General features: G+C 50.8%; 1 pseudogene; it reads right to left on the bottom strand.

Annotated features, from left to right (window-relative positions):
- Positions 1-691: 691 nt before the first annotated feature.
- LOC119251973 (saoe class I histocompatibility antigen, A alpha chain-like) lies at positions 692-2856 on the bottom strand (annotated as a pseudogene).
- Between the last annotated feature and the right edge of the window lie 3997 nt (positions 2857-6853).

The following is a 6853-nucleotide window of genomic DNA, read 5'->3' on the forward strand; positions in this document are numbered from 1 at the left end:
CACATCCAGGTCCCATCCTCTCTGCCCCAAACCCTTCCACCACAGGCCTCCAGGGTCTCACCTTTAGCAGCTGTGAGGCACATCAGAGCCATGGGAACTATCGCTCTCTGGGGGAGAACAAAACAGAATCTGGTCAGAGCCATGAGAGATGAGACCACAGGAGGGACTGATGACGGTGACTCTCCCAGGGGCTCCATCTACACTATCCCCAGGGGCTCATGGACCAACCCCTGATTCACACTTACCTGTAGCCTGGGAATAGCTTCCTCCTTTTTTTCCTGTGGGAAGAAACATCATGTGAGACCAGGGAAGAGTCAGGCCATGAAGTCCTAAGTGAATCCCCAAGTCTGGACAAGGGTTGTTTCCAGAACTGTGACTGGACACTTACGGCAAGATCAGGAAATATGAAGAAAGGAGATGAGGGGGGACTGGACCAACTGCCTCCTGGGTCTGCCCTCAACAGGGACCTCCCCTTCTGCCATTTGCTGGAATCAGGGCCCCATCACCAGAATTATCAAGGTGAACAATTTGATTCATTTTCAAAAATGTTTAAAAAAATAGGATTAGCAATCTGATCCAGACTGGGCAACACGTGTGTGGATGGTACTTCCCATTATCAGGTAGGGCAAATTCTATCTGGGGCCTGAAAGCTCCCAGTGGACAAGATCCCCCACTCCCTTCCCTACCTGAGCGCTTTCTCTTCCACATCACAGCTGCAGTCACAGCACAGTGAGCACAGTGAGCACAGCTCCAAGGACCAGGCCAACACTGATGCCCGTGGTGGGGATGGAGGACTGAGGAGGGGGCACTGGAAGGGAAGGGAAGGGAAGGTCAGACCCTGATCCCCAGGCCCCTGCCTGATGCTCTGAAGGTCTCCAGAAGGGCTCCTGATGCCCCTGAGAAGCTCTGTGCTTACGTTCCCTCCTTACCCCAAGTCAGGACTCGGGGCTGATGCAGCCCCTCATGCTGCACATGGCACGTGTATCTCTGCTCCTCTCCAGAAGGCACCCAACAGCCGCCCACTTCTGGAAGGTTCCATCCCCCCCAGGCCTGGTCTCCACCAGCTCCATGTCCTGGGTCAGGTCCTCCCCATCTCGCTGCCAGGTCAGGGTGATCTCCTCAGGGTAGAAGCCCAGGGCCCAGCACCTCAGGGTGACATCACGGTCGGAGGTGGGTTGGTGGGTTACATGTGTCTGTGGGGGATCTGAGGAGAAAAGTGAGAACTTTCATACTCTGGGTTTTTCTTTCATGGACCCTGAAAAAGTCCCCTGGGACCATCCTCAGAATGGACAGGGCAGTGGGTTTGGAAAGAGGAAGCACAAAATCTAGAAATCAGCCTGGTCTGGGGAGTCTGGGATAATCCTGGGGACTCAGAAAATAGCAGTCAGAGGAGAAAAATGTCCTCCGACCAATAACAAGACCCTGAGAGAGAAAATGATGGTTCCCAAGAGGGCTGCCTGGGCAAAAGGATCCGGTGAAGGATGATTCCAGGGCTGGTCTCCCCTCAGGCTCAGGAGTGACTGGATTCCTTAACTGTTCTGAGGAAAAGTGGGGTCCTCTGGGGAGTCAGGAAACCCGGGGGCTCCTCCCCCCTGACCAGAGAGGGGGCGCTGCTGTGACCGTGACTCCACCCTCCCCGCGGTGCCGGCCTGAGGGGGGTTGGGAGACCCGCGGCCCCTCTTACCTGAGCGCTGCAGCGTCTCCTTCCCGTGCTGCAGGTACCTGCGCAGCCACTCCACGCACCTGCCCTCCAGGTAGTTCCTGAAGCGCTCCGCCTCTCCGGCCTCCTCCAACTTGCGCCGGGTGATCTGAGCGGCCGTGTCCGCCGCGGTCCAGGAGGCAGGTCCCGGTTCAGGGCCAGGTAATCGCGCCGTCGTAGGCGAACTGACTGTACCCGCGGAGGAGGCGCCCGTCGGGCCCCACGTCGCAGCCAGACATCCACTGGAGGGTGTGAGAGCCTGTCCCCGCCCCGTCACCCCGCGTCACCCCGCGGTCACCCCCCGCGCCCGCCGGGAATAAACCGAAACCGACGCGGGAACCTCGCGGGGAACGTCCCGGGGCGCGTCCCGGGTCGAGGGTCCGGCGGGTCCCCCTGCTCGGGGGACGCTCGGGCCGGGGTCTGGGGTCCCGCCCGCCCGCCGGGGTGGGGTCGTGAGCGCCCCGGGCCCGCCCCGCTCACCGGCCGCGCTCTGGTTGTAGTAGCCGCGCAGGTTGTTTAGGCTGCGTCGGTGCAGCTGTGCGGTGTCCTTCGCTCTCCGCGTCTCCCCTCCCAGTACTCCGGCCCCTCCCGCCCGCCCAGGGCGCCCGCGGCTCCATCCTCTGGCCCGGGGAGTCGCTGTCGAACCGCACGAACTGCGTGTCGTCCACGTACCCACGACCATTACGTGGGCTCCCGGGGCCGGGCCGGGACATCGCGGTATGGAAATACCTCAGGGAGTGGGAGCCTGGGGGCGGGAGGGAGACCCGGGCTGAGCCTCCGCCCCGCGGGTCCCGGGGAGACGGGGCGGGAGGGGAGGGGTGGGGGCGAGGGGGCTGCCGAGATTGAACTATGGCGGCCGACGTGAAGGGTCGATACTCAGAGGGGCAAGAGCAGGCGGAGAGGGGGGCGGGGGCGCTGGGAGGGCAGAGCGGGGTCAGGACAGTTTGGGGTCGAGGGGGACGACAGGGCCAGAAGCGGGGGAGACTTGCTTTTTCCGGGTCTTAAGCACCCCGCCGGGTTCCTCCCTCTTCCGGGGCCTTTTCCCTCCCAGTCCGCACTCACCCGCCCAGGTCTCTGTCAGGGCCAGGGCCCCCGAGAGCAGCAGCAGGAGGGTTGGGGGCCTCATGACCTGAGCTCTTTGGGCAAGAATCTGAGTCGGTGTTGGTCGGTGGATACTTTATAACTGGGCCCGGAGCTGCTGATTGGCTGCTCTGGACACCTCCAGGCAATGGGGAGTGAGAACTGGAGTGAGTCACCAGTATCCAGGAAGGAGGGCCCGACACAGGTTGTGAGAAGAAGAGAAACTGGGGAGATGGGGAATCCCCAACAGTCACATTCCAGCCCCAGACTGCGCCTGGGGACAGAGAATTTGAGAGCCACCCCCTGAGACCTGGGACTTTGCTGTCCCCTCTTCTCCTGCACCACGGCCTTTGTCCCACCGTGTCTCCTGAGTCCAGGCCCAGGGACTGGGCATTTCTTCTGTCAGTATCTCGGCACAGTTTTACAAATTAGTGTGGACCCCAGTATAATTTTAGGAGGTTGTAGCTCTCAGTATTTACTAAACGAGGAATAAAACCAATTTAAAGTTGTCTTTATTTAATTTAAAGTAATATTAATACCCATTGGCTGTTCGCAAAGTTTCTTAATGAAATATAGATATTTATGAAAATAATCACAGCAATGAGTGGATCTTTTACAGATTATATTTTTGCAATTGTCTTTCTTCTCTGTCTCATTAGAAAAATGTTGGATTGTCATATTTTCTCCTGCAAAGTTTACCCTGCTATTTTGGTTGGTCAATGAAAAATACAGCCTCACTGAAATATGTGACAAAAGCATTTTAATTACCTTTCAGATAATTGTGAATATTCAACTTTGTTACACATCGACAATAAATTGAAACTGTAGATTCACTTGTAAAAGTGGTGGTTTTTCAAATGTTATTTCAAAAGTGAAACAATATTGAATATTTTCTGTTACTTTAATTCCACAGACCTCCCTCTCTCTTTTTTTAAAGATTAATTTATTTATAAAAGAACTGGGGTGCAGGCCAGATGTGTGGGAGGGTGAGAGGATTCACCAGAGACAGAGCCAGGAACAGAACAGGCAGACTGATGAAACACAAGGCTGAGGAGAGCAGTGGGCAAGACAGGAGAGGTTTGTGTGCCAAGTGGGTACCTCCCCTGCTGGCTGGGATAGAACCTGCACTGCAGAGGCTGCAGACAGCTTCACAGCACTGTGCTCAACTACCAGAGCCACCAGGGAAGCCCACCATAGGCCTCTCTTTATTATTCTTGAACTATTATCTTGAACTACTACATGATTTTAAAAAATGATGCATTGTTTTACTAGGTTATATAATCTTCGTTAATTATTCTGGAATCAAAAGTTGAAAGTCATGCTTTTTTTTATGTTCCAAATTTCCCCAAAAAAATGAGTGGCTACTGGAAATTGTCAAGTCTATAGTGATGGAACACAACTTTCCAATACCTAGTTTTCACTTGGAGCTTGTACTATATGAATACAATTAATTACTATCAGTTGCCAGCTGTCAGTTGATTTTCTAAAAGGGACAGACATTCATTGTCTAGAAAGTGTGCACAGGTTGACCAAATCTAAATACTGATAGTGTTTGTCATTCATCCCTTCAAGTAAAGATGGTAGTGCCCCTGTCCCCCTCCTCAAAAAAAAAAAAAAAAAAGTCTAATTCACCTCATACAAATTGGTTTCCTTGGGACATAGTACTTTGGATTGTGGCAGAAGTGACTTATATGTACTTTGCATTATCAGAAATCAGATTTACTTTGTCTCCAGATTCTGCTGGGGACCAGCCTCCGGCAAAAATGTCGTGTCAGAGGTTCCTGAAAGGATGAGACAGCATCTGCGAAAAGTTAAGGGCTGAGGGGAAGGAGATGAGGTAGTGAGGAGACACTGACACTAGATGAGGTGCAAGTATCTTCTGCTGAGAGACGCAGCAGGTCTTTATTCATTTTTAGCAAGCAGGAAAAAAATACATCATCACGTGTAAAGCAGAAACAATTAGTGTATTCTATTCCCATGGAGTACTGGCTCCTATGGATCTCAGCTAGATGGTAGCCATCAAGGTTAATAGATAAAAAAACAAACCTAACACTAAAACTTATTATTTCAGCTAGACAATTACCTAAGACAGTGGATAGCCGCCAGTACATCCCTATCAGCTAAAGTCTAAGCATCAAAAGACTCTTCTATGCATATGGCCTTCAGCTGGAGACCAGCTGCTTCTCAGCTCTCAGAACTTATTCTACCTAGAAACTTCTTAACACAGTTAACTTCATTTAAAAACTTTCCTAAGAAACTTCTAAATGAAAAGAAACTTCTAAAAAAGCAAAAGAAGGACTTACTATAATAGTTGTGCTGGATTGCTTGTCAGATATGTACAATAAATTGTCTCCCATTGTCAAGTGGGCCAAATTGTGTAGTAACTAATTTCTAAACAGTAATTTTCCGTGCCGTTTACTTGCAGTATGCTGATGCATATAATTTATTGCCTAATGTACTTTCTGATAAATTTTTCTCTCTTTATGACCAAGAACAAAAAACGAAGGGATGTTAAATCTTCAGCCCCACGGTGTGAGGCCCTTTACCTTTGGCCCCACGGTGTGAGGCCCTTTAGCTTAGCTGCTTGCCAGTGTCTTATCTGGCTGGAGCAATAAGGACCACTGCAGCAAGACTCTTTCTCTCAGGCCTGAGGAGATGCTCCCTGCTTTCCTGAGCCTCCCCATCCAGGACCTGACAGCTCTTCACACTGGACAGGGTGGTCTCTGTCCACATCCCTGCTCCCTCCCTCCTGCTATCTCCTGGGCAGCCCTTCTCCTCTTGGCTCAGGTGCTGGACCTACCTGTGGGAGGTTGACAATAATGGTCATCACCAAAGTTGTGACCTTATTTCATTCAACACTTTGCTATTTCTTATTGTTAACAACAGCTGACAGTGCTTTCACTCTCCTGTTCTGAAAATGCTTTCCTTCTCTGGCTCCTGAGAGGTATCAGTTTTCTTTAAAGGGTGGTACATTTTGAGGAAGAACTAAAATCATAAAATGACCTGACAAAAAAAGATGCACACATCACACATTGAGCTAATCATAACTATAATGTTATTATGATGGGAGGACGCGTCAATAGTCAATCAGTTAAAAAGAAAAACAGCTTGTCCTGGAGATTCAGAAAGTGAGGCCCATAGAAGATGGGGACATCTGTCTCCCTAAAACGTCTTGTGGAAGTGTAGGCTTTAAAATTATGTACATATGTCTATTTGTAAAAAATTAAAAGACAGTCTAGTAGGTGAGATAATGGACTCACTGAGGATCTGACTGAGTGCCATGAACACGGGGCAGTGGTGGAGAAAGACATGGGGTCAGGTGGTGGATTTTATGGGGGGGAGTTTGAACTGGTTTAATTGTATTTTTTGAATGGGAGCTATATGTGTGTGGCAGAAAGCATGACCCACAGGAGAGAGGGATATGATGACCCAGGGGACAGAGGGGCCTGATCCTGCACCCAAGCTGAGGGATGATCTAGACAGGAGGGGACCGTCTACTATCACTGGGGTGAGGGCAGAGTATCCAGGTGCAGAGGATCCATGGTGCTTCATATTTTAAGAATGAAAAAGAAATTGATCACACAAGAGTAGAGGGAGGGGAGGCGCTGAGGGGCTGAGTAGGGGGAGGAAGTGAGAAGTAGCCCTCTTGGGAGGGGTGAGAGTGAGCTGACCTGGGTAATGGCATCTGCAGGTGACAGGGCTGAGGCCACTGGGCTCTGTGCTCATAGAGAAAGAGAGAGAGAGAGAGAGAGAGAGAGAGAGAGAGAGAGATTGACTCAGGTAGCAGCAGCAGGATCTACAACAGACAAGGAAAGAATGAAACATAGTCTCTCCAAGTGTAAGGACAACAGTTATTTTTACTGTACCATTTGTAACATTTTATATATATATATAAGGATTTATTTTTATTTATGTATATAAGAACTGGGGTGCAGGTCAGAGGTGGTAAGGGTGAGAGGATTCACCAGAGACACAGTGGAGAACAGAAGGCAGATCTACTGAAATACACTGCTGAGGGGAGCAGCAGGTGAGACAGGAGAGGTCTGCTGCGGCATGTGGGTAGCTCCCTGGTTG

This window comes from Talpa occidentalis, unplaced genomic scaffold (assembly GCF_014898055.3).
Source record: "Talpa occidentalis isolate TD23 unplaced genomic scaffold, MPIMG_talOcc4v2.1 talOcc4.2, whole genome shotgun sequence".
Classification (NCBI taxonomy): Eukaryota; Metazoa; Chordata; class Mammalia; order Eulipotyphla; family Talpidae; genus Talpa; species Talpa occidentalis.